This window comes from Helianthus annuus, chromosome 8, assembly GCF_002127325.2.
Source record: "Helianthus annuus cultivar XRQ/B chromosome 8, HanXRQr2.0-SUNRISE, whole genome shotgun sequence".
In the NCBI taxonomy this organism is placed as follows: Eukaryota; Viridiplantae; Streptophyta; class Magnoliopsida; order Asterales; family Asteraceae; genus Helianthus; species Helianthus annuus.
Window position 1 is genome coordinate 49,132,534 of NC_035440.2, and position 21,403 is coordinate 49,153,936.

Sequence of the window (21,403 nt, forward strand, 5' to 3'; positions counted from 1 at the left end):
GTAATACCAATTGGGTGTCTGCCATGAATGAGGAAATTGAGGCCCTTCATAGGAATGACACTTGGGATCTAGTTGAATTACCTCATGGTAGAAGTGTAGTTGACTGTAAATGTGGCAACTCGAAATTTAGAACCTTTCGTTGTGGCTTGATGTAACATGCTTGTACGTTATATGATTAGTTGACATGTTTGGTGCAATGATATATGTGAACATCTTATGTGAACTACATGTTATATTATGTGTATGCGTGTATGTATATGAACCGAAACAACAAGGACCCGACTCGAGACCATGTGGTCTCGAGTGAACAGTAATCGGTTGGGCCATTTGGGCCGTAAGCCCCTTAGCCGATTTGTAAACCCATTAGGGTGCACCTAGGGGGAACTAGTATATATACCACACTCATGGCCACATTTACCATTCTTTGGACAACACACTCACTCTCCTACACACACTCTCCTACTCTCCATCTCACTAAAACCCTAGCAACACCACCCTTCTCTCTTGTGCCGGATTCAAGGATCGAGCCAAGCTCCCGGATTCGTTGTGTTCTTCACTCGGAAACTTTCGGACAACAAACCAACTTTCCTTCACACACACCTCACCAACCGGTTAGTATGATGTTTATTGATGGATGTTTGTTGTTGCTAAGTGATAATAGGAATGATATGATTTAACTAGTGTAGTGTATGCTTGATGATGGTTTATGTGTGTGATGTTGATAAATCGGTTAACATGTCTTGGTTTTTTTGGATATATTGCATGATGAGTTATAATATTTTGTGTTTGAATGAGGTTAAAACACTAGTTGTTGATGTACATGAAACCGGGTTACATATGATATGTAATCGGCTTAGTATAGAGCCGAGTTTGTGATATTATGCTTAAATGTTTCGATGGTTGTTCATAGTTTTGGTTGAATAAGGATTTGTGTGTTTTGAATATATGAAGAACTACTTGAATATGCTTTGAATGTGTTTTGAATGTTTGAATTCTGCATATTTGATCCGATTTTGGTTAGTGTTAGACAACAAAACATGTTTTAGTGGATAGTACCATATAATGTTGCATGACAATTGAATTTCATTGGATAGTACAACTGTGCAGAATCAGCAACTGTTGGGCAGTCGAGACCCCCGGTTGCGACTCGAAACCTCCATGTTGCGACACCGGTTGCGAGTCGAGAACACCTGGTTGCGACCCGCAACCATAACATGACAAGCCGAGACCACAGGTTGCGAGTCCCGTTGCGACTCGAAACCTTAGCATGATCAGCCGAAACCATGGTTGCGACATAGGTTGCGACTCGCAACCATCCATGATCAACACAAACAGCATAACCCGCAATCATGCTTGCGAGTCCGGTTGCGACTCGAAACCACGCTTATGGGGCTTGCTTAATTATAGGCCTACGTTAATTGGCCGGGCTCATGGGCTTCTGTGTTAACTGTTTAATACGTGTTTTGGGCTTAAGTAGTTGGACTGAACTTATGGGCCAAATGTGCTACTGTTAACTGAATATGTTGTGCACTGTTGTGGAAATTGCCGTGATAGAACTTGTATGCTAGGATCGTTACTTGTACGTGCACTGCTTGGTTCGAATCTGACATAAGTGGTATCTATGTTAGGACGTAGTTGACTACTTGCAACCTGATTGACCTTTATGTGATTAACTGCCGAGCAAACCAAGGTGAGTTCACACCCTCTACAAAGCATGGGTTTCCCTGGGTTGGGAATGGGGTTAAGGAACATGGGTTCCTCGTCCTCCTTGGGTAGGACAGCAGTGGTTCAGGAATGTGATTCCTCGTCCGGACGGACGGATAACTCGTACTAGACCAAAACTCTATCACGAAGTCCCTCCTTTTTATATCGACTTAATCGCCGGGCCAATGGCGAGCGGGTCATTAGTTAGATAGCGCTATTTAGGTCTGACAAACCTCACACCGTGCCGCAGAGGACGGGCGTGAACTAATGGATCTGGGGCACGTCAATGATGATAGACATTGACAGTTTCAGGGCACATAAACATGACTACAGTCAGCAGTCGATATGGTAACGAGTCTAGTGTACGCATGGGGTAGCCCCCACGGCCGAAATGCCTGATAACTAACATGGGGTAGCCCCCACGGCTGGAATGCCAGAGTAACTGGGAATGAACAAGTCACGTTTTAAAACTACGGGGTAACCCCCACGGCAGGATGCCAGTTAAAGGAAACTGTTTTCGAAACAACTAAAACGAACACCCAACCGTGAACTCACTCAACTAGTTGTTGACTCGTTACTACATGCTTTGCAGGACCATAGGTACTCAGCTGGAGCTTGCATGGAGGAGGGTCGTTGTGGGACACGGATTGCTGCGTGCCATGTTCTATTTGAAAACATTTGAACTTATGTTATAACTTTAAACTTATGCTTCCGCTTACAACTTAAACTTGGTTTTGTTGGAACACCAATCGTATTGGTTAAACTTTTATGATTATTTATATGCTTGTTCAGTATGATTGGTGGCTGGATCCTGGTCAGTCACGCCTCCAAGCGGTAGTACTCCGCGGGTGGATTTTGGGGGTGTGATAGTAAATGGATTTATAAAATTAAGTATAAGTCAACAGGTGAAATTGAAAGGTTTAAAGCCAGGTTGGTTGCCAAAGGCTATAGTTAAAACAGGGTGTTGATTTTTGATGAAACCTTTTTCTCTCGAGTTGTTAAGCTTGTTAGTGTTAGACGTGTTTTGTCTATAGCAGTTGAAAATAATTGGAAATTGTACCAATTAGATGTGAATAATGTTTTTATATGGTAACTTGAATGAAGATATGTATATGTCTCTTCCTGATGGATATTATTCCAAGGAAGAAAATAGGGTTTGTAAGCTAAAAAATCCTTATATGGATTAAAACAAGCTCTTAGAATGTGGAATGAAAAATTGGTAAATGTGTTAGTCAACTTTGGTTTCAGACAAAGTAAATGTGATTATTCATTTTTTTCAAGGTTAATTCAAATGTGATTAATTACTTGCTTGTTTATGTAGATGATATCGTCATAATTGGTAATTGTTTTTTAGAAATAGTAAAATTGAAAGATAGTTTATGGTCTAAGTTTTTTATTAAAGATTTGGGTGAATTTAGATATTTCCTTGGCATTGAAGTTGTTCTAATTAAGGGTGGCTTGTGTTTGTCACAGGAGGAAGTATTGATTAGAGTTATTAGACAAGTATGGCATGACAACATGCAAACCAGTCAATAACCCAATTGAGCAAAATAATGTCTTTAGTGTAAAGAAAATTGTGGTGCTGTAGATAGTATCACGGGGTATCAAAACCTGGTTCGCAAGTTAATTTATCTTGCTCACACCAGACCGACATATCATACACTATACACTTTTTAAGTCAATACATGCATGCACCAACACAAGTAGGGATGGCAATAGGTCAGGTTTGAGGCGGGTTTAGGTAATCTTAACCCCAAACTTGGTTAGCTAAGCTTATCTCAAACGCGTCCTAAAACCCACCGGGTTTCTAGCAGGTAAATATCTATCGGGTATAGGGTATACCTGCGGGTTTCGAGTAAACCTGTTAATTTAAAAAGCTTACCCGTTGGGTATACCGGACCCAAAACCTATCGGGTATCTATTGGTAACATTACTAGTGAGTTACATTTACTATTATCACTGTAAAAATATATCAAATAACTACAATGTATACGGAATAAAATACCTATATGTATAAAAAATAGATGTATCATATATATGCATATTTAATAATATTAAAAAAATTATATTGGGTATACAATCGGGTAAACGGGTACACTTTATCGGGTAATTGGGTCGGGTAACCAAGTGAATCACCAAATCCCAAATCCATCCCAAACCCGCGAAAAAAAAAATAAAAACTATTCCCAAACCCAATTAACCGACCCCAAACTCGTTCCAAATGTGTCGGATTTTGGTTTTACTCATCGAAGGCGTGAAGTCATTTTTTGAATATGACATTTTGTTCATTCAAGGAAAAACAAAAACAAAAAACAAACAAGGTGCAATATACTACAGGCGTACGTTTACCAAAATTCTTTGAGAGAAAGCGTAATATGATCAAGGAAGAGATACAAAATGGAATGTGGAAGGCAACTATTCCCATTGTCACATATCCTGGTAAAGACAATAAAAACCTATACATCAATAGTTAATGGCTAGTATTTTCTGATGTAGCTTTGAAAAGATCTCTGGTGGTGTTTGACTAACATGGACTAGACCTAAGGGGATACGGTGTGGGAAAACATCATTCACGGCAAACAATGTTTACCGATCGGTAAACCATTGCCAAGGTGTTACCGCTTTCAGTTTACCGAAAAAGGGGGGGGTGTGCGGTGATGGATTACCGACGCGGGGAAGGAGGAAGGGGAGAGAGAGAGGGGGGTGTGGGGTGGGGTCCATTCCAATCTCAACCAATCACACCTTTTTCCTTTTTTTTTTTAAAATAGTTTACCACTTCACCAAGTGTTTAAACCATTGCCAACATTTTTCACCAAAGTTTAAACACTTTTGCCTAATTGACATGGCACGCTCTGATTGGTCGGTTCAATGTTTTGCCACTCTAACCTGTTTAACCACTCCTTATACCCTAAAGATAGATATTAAACCAATTAGTTTGTATTCTTTTTCTCGCTTTTGGTAATGAACATGCCTTTAAGTGATTAGCCAGTGTTTGGTCTTGTATTTTATTTCTCACTTTCAGTAATCAACATGATTAGTCAGGACTACATACTTTACATGCCCTAATAGCTTACCACAAATGTTGAGGATATCAAGGTCATCTGGTGTCATGGATGATTAAAATTTTAAAGCTTAGACCAAAGGGTATGGTGAGGATAGTCCCCAAAGGGACCATCCGTCACGTAGGCACCAACTCAGCGAGGGTGGAGGACCATTCCCTTGGGGACTACCCAAGGGTGTGAAGGGGAAGCAATGACTACCTAAGAGAGTTGTACCTTGTGCTGATTTACTTGTACCCTGCAAGGAGAGAGAGAGAGAGAGAGCAAATTTGTGGGGGCCACCAATCAACAAGCAGCCAATCAACAAGCCCCGTCTCCAACGTCTTGCAGAGGACGTGAGAGCCGCAACGGAGCCCGGGGGCGGTGTGCAACGCCGGGGACGGACCGGGACGGGGAGGGGACGACCCCCATACCCCGTGGTCTTACCTTTTGCTAATTGTACAAGGCTCAAAACGGATTTCAACATATGTCAAGTAATTTGTAAAAATAATAGAAGGGTGCTCGTGCAATGAGGTGGGAATCACAGACACTCTCAGGGTTAGATGTGTATGGTTCGATAGGTTCGGCTATTACCCTCAACCGAAGCCAAAATCAAAGATATTGGCTAGTCTGTTTTATTGACCAATTCGGTTTTCGGTTAATCAGTTTGGTTTATTCGGTTAGATTAATGATTTTGGGTCAGGTTCATTTAATTTCGATTAATATCCAAAACCAACTTGGGCTAAAACTTTTTCTTAGAAATACATGAAATTGAGGTTTAAGTACATTTCTGAAATGGATGTATAAATACTTTAAACGGAAGTATAAATACATGAAATATAGGTATAAAATATGAAATAGATGACCTGAAGGTACAAGATTGAACTTTTGGTACGGTCGATACATGTTCATAATAATGGAATGTGTAAAAAGGGGCCCTAATTTTAGAGTTTGCTTAGGGCCTTCAAAGAGGTTTAGCTGGCCCTGTTTTTTTTTTTTTTTTTTCCATCAAAGGAAGTCACACATGAAGTTCTTCTGCACTCAAAGTAGCTTTCTACCATTATACCTCTTCCGTGAGATCAGAATCTTAAACAGTCGAGCTTCATTCCCTCCAATTTCTTTTCCACTTACGATCAATACCGAACCAACAACCTTTACACTTGGTTATGGTTCCTGATCTAGGAGACTACTAAATTGCACATGCATGGCCCGTCTCCGACGACTATTTTGGATATTGTAGCATCATTATCCTCATCATTGTAGTGATTTTCTATAGCCTCTAGAACAACTTGGATTGCCGCCTTAGTTCGACCCACATCCCTTCCAAATACATCATAGACCACGACTATGAGTTTCCCAAACATTAGGTGTAAACAAACTGTACAAAAACAAATACATTAAGGTCATATCTCTACTAGCTAAAGGAGAGGTGTGTTCAATGTTCAGCTCTTTGAACCAATTCTGGAGGTCTTCAGTAGCGAAATTGGTTCCATTGTCAGTTATAATTCGCAGGGGTAAGCCGAAACGACAGCTTATTTGCTCCCCAAATGAACCTTCGAACCACTGTGGACGTGGTTGATGCTAATTCTTTCGCCTCCACCCACTTGGTAAAATGGTCTACATCGATTATGATAAACTTTACTGCTCCTGGGGCTTCCCGGAAGGGACCAACCATGTCTATTCCCCACTGCTGGAACGGCCATGCCGTTGTGACGGGAACCAGCTCATTCTTCGGGCGCATAGTTTTTGGAGCGTGCCTCTGACAACCATTACATTTCCTTGAAACTTTGACTGCATCTAAGTGCATCCCCGACCAGTAATAGCCTGTGTTCATTACTTTTGCCACTACCATTCTTGGACCTGCGTGAATACCACAGATACCTTCGTGTACCTCGTGGATTAAGTAGTTGGCATCTTCTGGATCTACACATTGTAGTAATGGTCCAAGGTATGACTTCCTGTACAGGATTCCGTCGGACATCTGGTAATGCTCATACTTGTATTGTATCTTTCTTCCTTCGGCTGTGTTTTCAGGCAAGATTCCGGATTGGAGGTACATGATGATCAGAGTCATCCAGGATGTGGACCGAGTTGAATGATGTTTACCTGCCTCAATGGGACTGATGGATTGCTTAGAACTTCGATGCGCACGTCTTTAGCCAGGTGTTGGAAGCTTGTCGACGCGAGTTTGCTCAGTGCATCTGCTGGCTTGTTTTCAATTCTATTGATGTGATGTACCTTTTAAGAATTGAAGCTTTGAAGTAGGGTTCTTGCTTTCTCTAGGTACAATGCCATGACATCTCCTTTGGCGTCATACTGACCATTGATCTGCCCTGCCACGAGCATCGAATCAACATGCGCTTTTATGTGTTTAACCCTATCGTGATTGCCAACCGTAATCCAGCGAGAAAAGCTTCGTACTCGGCCTCATTGTTTGTGCTTTTGAAGTCTAAGCAAATGGCGTATGTGAACTCGTGCTTTTCCGGACTTACCAGCTATCACACCCCAACCGATGGCGGAAACATCAGGGTGTGGCACTAAGCGTTCAGATTGCACACGAGTTTCCATAACACTAGATATTTCAATATAGTTCAATTAGATTTCACGATAACATTGTCTAAAAACATCAACCACATAACAAAGTATCAAGACAATAATCAAACATTATTTCAAGTTTCTAGATTAAACTAGGCGTGTTTCTAAGCATCAATCCTAGCCCGTTTTCCCTTGATTCCAGCATTCTATCAGCCTGCAACATTATTAAAATAAAGTCAATACAATAATGTACTGGCGAGTATACAAGTTTGAGTATATAGAATAATAGTTTAAAAAGACTCATATCCGTCATGTAAACAATAAAATAATTTCAGCCATGCTAGTATACGCAGTCCAAGTGATAGCCCAAGTGTCCCAATGCATTTACCACTTTCCCAAGAATCAAGGAAAGCAAATAGAATCCTCCTAACAATACCCCCGAGAATAATGGGGAGGTGCATTCTCCTATAGCGCTACTATTATTAAGGCGGAACTACACACAAGGATTAAACGTTCACATAGCATAAAGAATCAAGAATCCAAAAGTATCAAGTTTCACAATTACAGAGGGAAAGAGTTAGATTTAAATGGTTTCAAGTTTCAAGTTTCATAGAATACATGTTGCATCCCAAAAGTTTAAAACGAAAAGGGGTTGAGAATACTTACAGCGGGTGCTAAGTATCGACACCTACTACTTGGATTAAAGGGAGCTCTGAGATTAGCCTGATTATAGATTAACAGATAAGCATCGGCAGAATAACGAGAATCATGCAAAGTGTCGGAATAGTCTCCTGATCGGATGGCCATCCGGACGGATGGTCATCCGGTCCGATGACTTATTTTGATTCAGACGGATCGCCGGATGGTCATCTGGACGGATGGCCATTCGATCGAATGGTCATTCGATCCAAAAGTGTGCTTTGAAAATGTTATCTTTTGAAGTTTTCGTTGTAGTACAAATTCAAGTCGTTCGATCGAAGGGTCATCCGATCGGATAACCGTTCGGTCGAGTGACTATTCGAGTATAAGTTTCAAAGTTTAAGGTTCTGATTCAAAATAGTTCAAGTACTGAAGGTTGTAAGGCATATGTCGTTCGGTCGGATGGCAGTCCGATCGGATAGCCATTCGACTGAAATGATCTTGTTCCTTTTGCAACCTTGTAACATTTCTAAGTTTCGAGTTTAACGGTGACAACCTGGTACGTATTGAGACAACGGAAAAACATATCAAGGCTTAGCCTGTTTGATCGGATGGGAATCACCCCGTCCGATCAGGTGTCTGTTCTTGACGGTATTCATGTCTGAATCCGTAATCCGGTCATCTTCTCCGGCGATGATCCATTTCCAAGCCGACTCTAGACTATATAGCGAGTCTACAGCCCGTTTGGGTCTGGATTTCACCATTTCAAGTAAAAGTTAAGAAAGTTTGAAGAATAACATGAAATTAACTGAAAAACTTAGATTTTTGTAAAGATTCAGGGTTAAACACATGGAAATCTATTAGATCTGAGCTAGCACTTGATGGAAATGACATCACACAGTCGGTTGTACAAACCGCCATGGCGACGTCACCTTCAAGAGCTCAAATCTTAGTGATTCCATGGTGAAAAGTGTGATTTAGAGGAAGAATCATGTGAGGAATAGTGCATAGATTGAAGTTGTACAAGATTTAAGTTGAAACTTACAAGAATCGGCCTAGAATCGAAGAAAAGTGCTCAAGAATGAGAGTGCGTGCGTCTGGATCAGAAGGCTCTGTCACATCAGTGAGGAATGATGTGATAGGTCCCATTTATAGTGTCAGGGAGGAGGTAAGGTGGTGTAGCAGTTGGATCGGATGGTTGTTCGGTCGAATGGCCCTTCGATTGGATGGTCATCCGATCGGATGTCAATTCGGACAGTCCAATCCGTTTTGCAACTTTTCCGTCTTTGGTTCGTCTTGCGAGTTAGATTAAGTGTTGCGTTGCGTATTATTGTGTAATATTATCACATAACAAGATTATTTGATTTGGATAAAAGTTTCCAAGTTTCCGAGTTTACATAAGTGTCAAGTCTCCAGTCTCTCGTTTAACCAGGTCTCAAGTTTCACGAGTCTCAGGAGTCAAACACCAAGTATCAAGTATCAAGAATCTAGTATTAAGTATCAAGTATCAAGAGTCAAGGATCAAGTCTCAAGAATCAAGTATCAAGAATCTAGTATTAAGTATCAAGTATCAAGAATCAAGAATCACGTCTTAAGAATCAAGTATCAAGAATCTAGTATTAAGTATCAAGAGTCAAGGATCACATAGTATAAGGACTAAAATTGACCAAAAACTAAAAGTTCAGGGACGCAGGCGTTACACTAGCCTTAGTCCTACACCCGCTCCATCTTCATTAGATGCGTCGTCTGTATACAACAGCCACGGCTCTTCTGAGTATTGTTTTTCTGCCTTCTCCATCGTTTTGCATTCTCTGTCTTTATCATCAGGTACTTCTGTGAGGAAATCAGCTAGCACCTGTCCTTTGATTGCTGTCCTTGGTCTAAAAACCACGTTATGGCCCCCCAATTTGATAGCCCACTTTGCTAACCTCCCCGATATCTCCGGCCTTGCCAGGATATTGCCAATGTTGTAATTCGTCCGAACATGGATAACATGATTAGCGAAGTATCTGCGCAATCGTCTTAAGTTTCACGAGTCTCAAGAGTCAAACACCAAGTATCAAGTATCAAGAATCTAGTATTAAGTATCAAGTATCAAGAGTCAAGGATCAAGTCTCAAGAATCAAGTATTAAGTATCTAGTATTAAGTATCATGAATCACGTCTTAAGAATCAAGTATCAAGAATCTAGTATTAAGTATCAAGTATCAAGTATCAAGAGTCAAGGATCAAGTCTCAAGAATCAAGTATCAAGAATCTAGTATTAAGTATCAAGTATCAAGAGTCAAGGATCACATAGTATAAGGACTAAAATTGACTAAAAACTAAAAGTTCAGGGACGCAGGCATTACATTAGCCTTAGTCCTACACCCGCTCCATCTTCATTAGATGCGTCGTCTGTATGCAACAGCCACGGCTCTTCTGAGTATTGTTTTTCTGCCATCTCCATCGTTTTGCATTCTCTGTCTTTATCATCAGGTACTTCTGTGAGGAAATCAGCTAGCACCTGTCCTTTGATTGCTGGCCTTGGACTAAAAACCACGTTATGGCCCCCCAATTTGATAGCCCACTTTGCTAACCTCCCCGATATCTCCGGCCTTGCCAGGATATTGCCAATGTTGTAATTCGTCCGAACATGGATAACATGATTAGCGAAGTATCTGCGCAATCGTCTGGACGCGTGGATCAGCGCTAAGACCAACTTTTCCATTATGGCGTATCTTGTTTCCGGGTCATTCAAAGTGCGAGATACGTAATATAATGGTGTTTGCACTCCTTGTTGATCGACCAGGAGAACTGATCCTACTGCTTTTTCGGATGCTGACAGGTACATGACTAATGGCTCGTCTTTCATTGGGGCTGTTAGCGTTGGTAGGCGTATCAGACAGTCTTTCATTTCGCGGAATGCATGTTCTGCTTCTGGAGTCCATAGGAACTGGTTTTTCTTTACGCAATTGCGGAGGGTTTTGATAAATGGGAATGACTTTGCTGCATGATTGGCAAGGAAACGATTTACGCTGCTAAACGTCCCGCCAATTTCTGCATTTCTTTTATCGTTGATGGGGAAGGCATCCGCTCTATTGCTTGCAGTTTCTCGGGATTGACCTTGAACCCATCTTTGGTAACGATGAAACCCAGGAATTTCCCTTCCTCCATGCAGAAGGAGCACTTCGCTGGATTTAACTTGATATTCACCCCTCGCAGTGTGTCAAATGTTTTCTGAATGTTCACCGGCATCAGATTCTCTTCCTTACTCATGATGACCAAGCCATCCATGTAAACTTCGATGTACTTTCCGATGGCATCACTGAATGTTTCATTCATTAACCTCTGATATGTTGGCCCTGCATTCTTTAATCCAAAGGGCATCTTCGTGTAGCAATACAACCCTGTTGGTGTGCGGAATGTAGTCTTGTCTTCGTCCTGGATTGTCGTCTGCACTTGATGGTATCCTTTGTAACAATCGAGAAAGCATTTCCATCTGAAAGACGCCAGTGAATCAATCTTTTCGTCAATCTCAGGTAGAGCACAACAATCGCGCGGGCAAGCTTTGTTCAAATCTTTGTAATCCACACACATTCTCCAGCCACCGTTTCCTTTTGGGACCATTACTGGGCTGGCCACCCAGGTTTGGTAACGTACTTCTCTGATGATCCCAGCGTTTAGCAGTTCTTTGATTTGTTCTTGCATGGCCTCGTGTTTTATGTCTCCAAGATGACGTTTGGTGTGTACCACTGGTTTAGCGTTTTCAGCGACGTTCAATCTGTGTTCTGCTATATGCCGTGGAATGCCAACCATATCGGCTGGTGTCCAGGAAAATACGTCCATATTCTCGAACAACAACTTCTTGAGTGATGCACGCGTGAGCTCTGACATTGCCGGGCCCAAAGTGATCGTTTGCTCTGGATACTTGTTGTTTAGGATCCACTTTTCAGGCTCTGCGCATGGTGTGGGTTTGCTTGTTTTTGCAGGTCTGGCCTCATCGGTCACGAGGACCTCTTTGCTTGCATAGATAATGGCTATCCCTGTCTTTGTTGGGAAACCAACTGCTGAGTGTGGCCCTGAACAAATCGTGTTGAAATCTCCTTGGGACTCTCTTCCCAAAAGGATATCGTGCCTTGAATTTGCTGGTAAAACCATGAACATGACTTCTTCCGTCCTTGAATTCTTCCCATCCGAGAGAAGCACTGGGAAACATATCTGACCAAGAGGAAAAACGGCCTCATTGCAGAAACCAGTGAGTGAGTAATCTACTGGCTCTATGAGCGCTTTATCTTCTTGGTCCAGTTGATTGAAACATTGCTCATAAATGATGTCCGCGGTGCTTCCTGGATCTATAAAAATGTAGTCAGTCTGGTAATGACCAAATACACCAGGAATGACTATAGGTCTTCTTTCTCTTGGGCCTCCTCGTACCACTAGGAAGACAACTTGCCTTTCGCGCCAGGAGTCGTCCTGGGCACGCTTGTTATAATTTTTCCGGGGTCTTCACCCTCTTCCCTTCTTTGGATTTGTCGGTTGTCCCTTTTTCCTCCTTTAACCAGATGGATGAGCTTGCCGCATTTCAGAGCTCGCTCTATTTCTTGTCGCCTCTTGACATCATCTCTGACCGCGATGGTCGATTTACCTCGCGTCTTTGGGAAAATTTTCAATCCGCTCTCGGTACTACTCTTAATCTCAGTACCGCTTTCCATCCCCAGACCGACGGACAGACTGAGCGCACGATTCGCACCCTTGAAGACATGCTCCATTCGTGCGTTATAGATTTTGGTGGTTGACGGGTGGTCCGTAGGACAACCCTTAAGGCCTTTAAAGAGATTAAAATCCCATACTTTGTACGGTTAATAGCTTGAATTTGGTAACCACTAGATGTTTGATGTTACAGGTGTTAAAGAGCTTGAAATGCGGGTTTTAAGAAGCATAGATGGATGTCGGAAGTTAGCGGAAACAAGATGTGAAGAAGTTAAACATTTGATGAAGAAACAAAGAAAAACAACACTCAGCGCTTTCAAAAACATACCGCTATAAGACAGTACCTGACTGCCGTAATGAAATAGTTGGGCACCGTAAGCTACGGCAGGCGGCGTAGCTTACGGTGCCATATTGACTTCTGTTGACCTGCTGATCGCCGTAAGCTACGGCGGGCACCGTAGCTTACGGCGCCGACTGTTCCTACTTGTAACTCTCACATTTAATGCCCTTTTCAAGATGTTTTATGGTCTCTAATCATTCCCATTCGGTTACACACAGTTCTAGGGGCGATTTCTAGTGTTCTTGGGAGCTTGAAGACATCTTTAATCATTGTTCTTATGTTTCTAACTTATTTTGAAGATCAAGACTTTGTTATGATGTTTGTTCGAGCCATGAGTGGCTAAACTTGTTATGACTATCTTTAGTTGAAGGTTTGTAAGACTTTATGCTTTAATTTCCTTATTTCTAGACTAACAAACTTTATCTTTATGTTTTGTTTGTTATGGTGTGTGATTGGTTGTTAGTAAATTGTTGATTCTTATGTTAATCTAGTTTGAAACCATAAGTTCTTGGTGTCATTGGCAATCGAGATATCATGGGTATAATTAGGCTTGGGTAAGGGTTAATTGATCATCGGCTAACAACCTCACGTTCTAGGAATCTGAGTACTTAGTTCCCTTTCATCACTACAAGTAATCACACATGAACTATGTCTATGTAGTTCTTTCTAGTGGAATGATAGCATAAATGTCAAAGCAAATCAGAAACTAAAAATGGTCATTTGTCTCTAATTTGTTTACAACCAACATTTTCATTTTGCAATTAGAATAGTAATCTTAGTTTTTCAAATCAAATCAATTAATCCAACTCTTGAATTTACTTTTATTGCATTTAGTCTAATTTTAGTTAACTTAGATAAATCTTCAAATAACACATATTCCACAAACTCCATGTGTTCGATGTCACACCCCCAAAATCCACCTGCGGAGTATCACCGCTTGGGAGCGTGACTGACCAGGATCAAGCCACCAATCATATCGAACACGTAATTAATATCAAGTATATTAAATGTAAACCAATCATTCAATACGATAGGTGTTCAAAACATAATCATAGTTTCAAAGTATAGCGGAAGCATAAGTAAGAAAACCCAATGTGTAATATAAGTTCAAATGTTTAAATGTTTTAACATGGCATCCACGATCCATGCTCCACAACGACCTGCTCCTCCCTGTGCAAGCTCCATGTATCTAACGACCTGCAAGGCATGTAACAGAGGATCAACAACTAGTTGAGCGAGTTCACAGTTAATAGTTCAGTAATAGTATAGTGTGAGTAATAGTATGTGCGTTCGTTATGTCATGTATCGTATTAGTTTCCATCGCGGCCTCCCAGGCAGGTATGCGAAGATATTAGGGGAATGTTCATCCTGAGTATTCTAGACTAGGTTTACCTGTATCGCGGCCTACCAGGCAGGTGTGCGAAGAATAGTAAATTACAGTTCGCGGCCTTCCAAAGGCAGGTGTGCGAAGTCAGTCATAATATCGCGGCCAACCCTTGGCAGGTGTGCGAAGATCAGTTCAATAAGTGTTACTAGTCTAGTCGTATCCTTATCGTTAGGTTCTATCAACTGAGTATGTACAATAAAGTAATCCAATCCCATTCCCACCCTGGGAACCCCATGCCTTGGCTGTGTGAACTCACCTTGGTTTGCTCGGTATGTTATTGCTTCTAGGGTTTATTAATCTCTAAGTCCGTTACACACGACCTAGGATATATTGCACATGATTCATTCAATTAGGGTTTACAATCCTCGATATTCAAACAACGGTGCTTTGTGTGTGTTTATTGCGTACATGATGATATCACATAGAATGTTCACGCACGTAGAATCATATAGTTGCATTCAGTATCATATGATTATACACATAGAATCATACATCATGTAATCAATTCATCGTATTCACATATTTCATGCGTCACATCTTTACTTTCACCTTTAAGTCTAACATGGAGGTTAACGTATATGTCACTGTTAACACACTTCGTATATTCAACGGCGTTGATAAACTTAACAAGTTTAACCGAGTTAGCGGCTTAAGAATGTGACATACACAACCTATCAGATTCAATCATTATATATATACGTACAGAGCCTCATATTAAACACACATCAGATTCAATACTCAGACAAGTGTGGGGGGGGTTTCCCCTGTTTGAAAGTCAGATAGTACATGAGAAATAAGTCACAAAACTCGGACCAATGTGTTGGGGGGGGGGGGGGGTTAAAGCTCGGACAGTGGGGCAAGGTATAAAGGTCGGACCATGAGAGGGGGACATGAAACTCGGACCACCATTTATAATGTAAAACTCGGACTAGAGTGGTGGGGGTCAAAAAGTCGGACTTGATTAGTAATATATGAAACTCGGACCCCTATTTACAAATTCAAAAGTCGGATTTTTCTAATACATATTCACACTTATTTCTCTAGTACCATTGGGCCGAAGCCACAACCAATGGCTTTGGTTGACCGCCCACCCCACCAATCACTTAACAGCAACATCACAACACTTATATCATGTCATGAATCTTTAATTTAATCATACAATCCTAGTAACCCTAATGTACTAGCCGAAAAAGATAAAGTGATCACATGCACTTGCTGACAATTCTTAAGTTATCACATGCAAAGACATTGAATTCGGTTGTGCCAATCAGCCATATATAATCATTAATGTACCAAGTATCAATCCAACATCATAATGTTTAGCATTATCATCAACAGACTAGACTCATGTAACCATTCTATTGGACCTCTACTCAACTATTACATCAAGTTTATTGTAGATCACATGCCATACATTCATAATAAAATTCATACTTTCACATGAAAACATATAGCTATAACATACTGATGAAGATCTACTCAAGCATATAACTTTATCGCTCATCAATCAGGATCGTATATTAACAAGACCATTAAATATAATATAAGAAATAATTACCAAATCATGAAGAGGTTATACTAACCGAACTCAGAGGAATCAAACAATAAAGATCTGACTTTCGAATAGAAGGAATGCTGTCGTCGACTTGAGAACGATAGTTAGGGTTTTCCAATTAAAACATTCACGCAAGGGTTGTGGACAAAATGTATAACAAATAGCTACTGGGCCGAAGCCCATTTCGTGAGTGAGGGTGTTTTCGGCTAAGGTGATTTCGGCCAAAGGTTCCATCTGGTTGATATTAAACATGTTACTAGTAATAAACTTATATTACATACACACTTATGCACGCCCTATTAATCATGTAAATCACAATACCAGTTAACATATTACAAATGTGAACAATTGTGAAACAACAAGTCGTGTCAACAACAAACAAATAATTAACGTGCAATTAATACGAAGATGGAAATCTTGGAAATTCGAGCTTCTCACTGAGGAAGCTAGGTAAGCTGTATTGTTCACTGGTTTTCCTGGGGTGTCACATTCGATACCCACTTGCCACTATCTATTTAGTAGTAATTGGATTAAATTTGATTGTGACCACGACATCACGTCAGTGGTAATTGGGATTCGCATTTACCTTTAGTCGAATTCTCGTACAACAACAGTTATCACTCTAGCATTCAAATGGCACCATTTGAGGCACTATATGGAAGAAAATGTCGATCGCCTATTGTATGGCACGAGATTGGAGAAGCGCAACTTACCGGTCCTGAGTTATTGCAAGAAACGACTGACAAGATCCTCCAGATACGAGACAATCTCCTGAAAGCTCGGAGTCGTCAAAAGAGTTACGCCGATAAACGCCGCAAGCCCCTTGATTTCGAAGTTGGTGATCATGTACTCCTAAAGGTTTCACCTTGGAAGGGGGTGATCTGATTCGGTAAGAAAGGAAAGCTAGCGCCTCGATACGTTGGACCCTTTAAGATTCTGGAAAGAATTGGCAAAGTGGCCTACCGACTCGAATTACCGGAGGAACTCAGCAACGTACATCCGACTTTCCACGTTTCGAACCTCAAGAAATGCCTAGCCGAAGAAAACCTGCATGTTCCCCTTGAGGATCTGCAAGTTAACGAAACTCTACACTTCGTGGAAAAGCCAGTAGAAATCATGGACCGGGAGACCAAGAAACTCTGACGCTCACGCATTCCTATAGTGAAGGTTCGCTGGGAAGGCAAACGCGGCACCGAGTTCACTTGGGAGCTCGAGAGTGATATGAAAGCTAAATATCCACAACTCTTCGTTACGCCTGCGCTTTAATTTCGGGACGAAATTCCCTAAAGTAGGGGAGGCTGTAACAACCTGACCTTTCGGGTTGTTATAATAAGAAATGGCAGATCTATCATTTCTTATGTATTATTTCTTGACCTCTCGAACCTCGATAATCGATATATTGGTTAACAACATTGTATTTTACGATTATTATTATGTGAAGTAACAATGCGATAAATGTAACTAAACGTTATTCTACTTAACGCTATCATATCGCTATCGCATCGTAACTCGAATCGCAACTATTGGATTGTCCTATGTGTGTGTTATTATTTGCTTTACTTGTGCATGTTTATATTTGTTTGAGGTGTTATTCGTGAACGCAATCACAATTCTATCGCACCGCAATCTCATCGCAGACGCTAACGCAAATCTACTTACTTGTATGTTGTTATGTGTTAATTATGTTATTTGTGTAACTATTGTTTAATGCTATCGCATCGCTTACTCGCAACTCACCTAAACGCAACGCAATTCTCAACGCACAAAACGAAAGTCAGAAAACTAACTCGCGACAGCCAACCGAACGAACGGCCCTCCGACCCACACAACACTACACCGCCTTTCACCTCTCACACTATAAATACCCCACTATCACATCAACTGTGCATTGATGTGACAGCTCCGTCCGACCCGTGCACTCTCAGCCTCTTTTCTCTCGATTCCTCACGATCCTTGTAAGTTTTCACTCTACATCTGTACTTCCATCTTCATTACACACTTTCTCATCATTTTCACCAACAAATCTCATAATTTCACCGTGGAATCACTCGATTTGGGTTGTTCTAAGGTGACGTCATCATAGAGTTCTTATGAACACTGAAGTGTGACCTCACCTCACCAAGAACGGTTCAGACCTGAAGGATTTTCACATCATTTTACACTGATTACAACTAAATCTAAACGTTTTCCAACTGATTTCCACTTTTCTTCAACATTTTTCACTTTTCACTCAAAACCGTTAGAATCAGGACTCGTTCGGGCTCTCTACTCGTTCTCTAGTGGAGAATCGGTCTGAGAATGGATTTCTACCGAAGAGACGATCAATTCCCGGGTTGAATATGAAACTCCATCAAGAACAGTTGGTTCACATCATTTTACACTGATTACAACTAAATCTAAACGTTTTCCAACTGATTTACACTTTTCTTCAACATTTTTCACTTTTCACTCAAAATCGTTAGAATCAGGACTCGTTCGGGCTCTCTACTCGTTCTCTAGTGGAGAACCGGTCTGAGAATGGATTTCTACCGAAGAGACGATCGATTCCCGGGTTGAATATGAAACTCCATCAAGAACAGTTGGTTCTGATCGAACGGGGTACTGAACAACAGAAGGATGAGATATCGGCACTTGAATATGAAACTCCATTAGGACTCGTTTGATTTTGAAACTCCATCAGGACTCGTTTGATTTTGATTCGGTTTAACTTATGTTGTTTTGATTGCGTTTAATCGGATGTTAATTAGGTTTTTTATTAGTTTTTTTTGTAGTTGAATCATTTTTTTGTTGAATTCACGTGTTTTTGAAGCGATCAGATGATCGAATTAGTTTATTGTGTTGTTTTGATGTTAGAATTAGTGAGTTTGATCTGATTATCGGTGCTAGTTTTGTTTGTTTATGTTGATTTGGTTGATTTTGGGGATGGGATTTTCACGGTGGATGGAGATAAATGGCGTCATCAACGGAAGCTTGCGAGTTTCGAGTTCTCGACGAGAAATTTACACGATTTTAGTTATGTTATTTTTAGGTCAAATGGTGTTAAACATGCTAAAAAGATTTCATTACTTGCAGCTGCTGATGAAACAATGAATTTGCAGGTGAGAAATTCACTTCTGATCAACTTATATATGTTAATTGATATTCACGTATAGAATAGTAAATTAATACAGGGTGATTAGCTAAATGGGAGTGATAACAATTTGTTTTTGTTTAGGATTTGTTGTTGAAATCTACTTTAGATTCGATATTTAAAGTGGGATTCGGGTTTGATCTGGACACTCTATCTGGGTTAGATGAGGCAAGTAATCAGTTTATGAAAGCGTGCGTTTGATGAGTCGAATAGTTTAACCTTTTGGCGATTTGTGGATCTTCTGTGGAAGGTAAAGAGATTTTTCAGCATCGGTCCGGAAGAAGCTGAACTTAAAAAGACTATCAGAATGGTCGATGAGTTTGTGTACGAATTGATACGAAACAAGAGGGAGCAGATGAAAGACATAAATCTTCATGTGGGTAAACTCATTCTTTTACGGTTAAAATCAGACGTTTTGTTTATTACGATTAATGTGTGTTTTTTTAAATCTTAATAGAGAGATAAACAAGGTATATTATCAAGATTTTTGATTGAAAATGAAAACGATCCGGAGAATATGACCGATAAGTATTTGCGAGACATTACCCTGAGTTTTGTGATTGCCGGAAAGGACACATCTGCAAACACTCTCACGTGGTTCTTTTACATGCTCTGTAAGCATCCGTTGATTCAACAAAAAATAGCAGATGAAGTGAAAACAGCCACAGAAGCTGACGATGACACGTCTATGGATGAATTCGGGGTCAAGTTGACCGAAGCTGCACTTGAGAAAATGCATTATCTTCATGCAGTGTTATCCGAGACTCTCAGACTATACCCTGTAGTTCCATTGGTAATTTTCTGACTTAACTAATTCGATACATCTAACTCGTTTTTTAATTTATTCATGATATATGCTTGTTGATCTTACATGCTCTTGAAGCTATCGGATGTTTTATAAAATGATTTTCATTTGAGAAATGTTTATAATTTTTGTGATTTATTCATGTTCATGAAGTGGTCTGATGATTTTTAAACAACCTGGATCAAATTAGTTGCCTGTGCTGTTTTGATGCTCAAATGAACTGATTTTGATTTAGGCAGTTATTTCTTGTTTTGTTTTTTTATGTGTTGATGAATTCATGATTTAGCCTGGATCAAATGTTAAAAAAAGTAGATGAATTTAAAAAAATAAAAATAAACTTGGTGGGGTAGGATCATCCTCCATTTCCAGTGTTTCTACCATGGTGGATCATCCTCCAAGGGACTATGACGTGGCGCCTACGTGGCGGATCATCCTCCAAGGGAGGACCATCACCATACCGCATAACCTAAGTGGTTTTAGGTGTGTAAAGTCGGTTACATATTTTATGTGCATTGACTCTTCAAATACTAGTCTAATTTTCCACAACAAAAAGGAAAAGAATATATATAGATTTCACAATAAATTAAATTCAGATTTACCTTATTCTGAGACCACCACTTCCATCAAAGAAATCATCTTGAGATCTTGTAACATAAGAGACTTCCACATAAACACACCTTCATGACATAGATTTGTGGGTTGCAATACCGATCTAAACACTCCTGTAAATTTGTAATTAGCAACGAGGCAAGCTCGAAAAATATAATCATTCATGAACATTAATAACAAACATGACAGCTTGATATGAAACACGCTTTTTTTCATTTAAACTATTTTCAAATTCCTTTAAGCGCTACCTTACAAATCTAAAGCCCAAATTTAAATCTCCACTAGATGGATTGGAAAAATGAAGTAGCTTATAGAGTTGTTTTAGCAACCCGAATCGTGTAGGATGGAAGATCTGGTTCCGGCGACCTAGGTTCACTCAGAAGTAGTCAGGGAGGAGATGACCGATAGCGAGATTGTTTTTGTGATGGCTTCTGATTGTCATTGAGTTTTAAAGCCAAAAGAAATAACAAAAATGGATATGTGAGGTTAAATTAGAGTTATATGACAGGTCGCCATCGATGCGGTCAAAAGCTTCCTACCCGGTCAAAGGCTGAAGACATAACGAATGTAATTACTTTTATATGGCAGGTCGCCATCGTTATGTACCCCCAGCATTTTTGAAAATTCTAATATATATCATGTTTTTACAAATGCAAAAAAAATATATATATTTTTTAATTTCTATTCAATAAAAAGTTCCTTTCACTTGTTGAAGCACATAAAGAATAAAATTATGCTCTGTTTTTAAACATGCTAATCCTTTGTGTATAGATGTTCAGATAATTTGTTTCATACTTGGTTTTCAAACTATTATTTAAATTACCATATTAAAATATTTATGAAAAATGGCTAAACTACACATGTTCTGTTCTGTGGTATGCATACACCCTCACCTTCGACATTTTCTGCCGGTGCTTTTGATTCAATACCCTCCATATATACCTAACTGCCCTATAGGTATCATACGGTA

General features: G+C 40.2%; 1 pseudogene; it reads left to right on the forward strand.

Moving 5' to 3' along the window:
• The first annotated feature begins 11,930 nt into the window (after nucleotides 1-11,930).
• On the forward strand, nucleotides 11,931-19,824 carry LOC110869967 (annotated as a pseudogene).
• The last annotated feature ends 1,579 nt before the right edge of the window (nucleotides 19,825-21,403 follow it).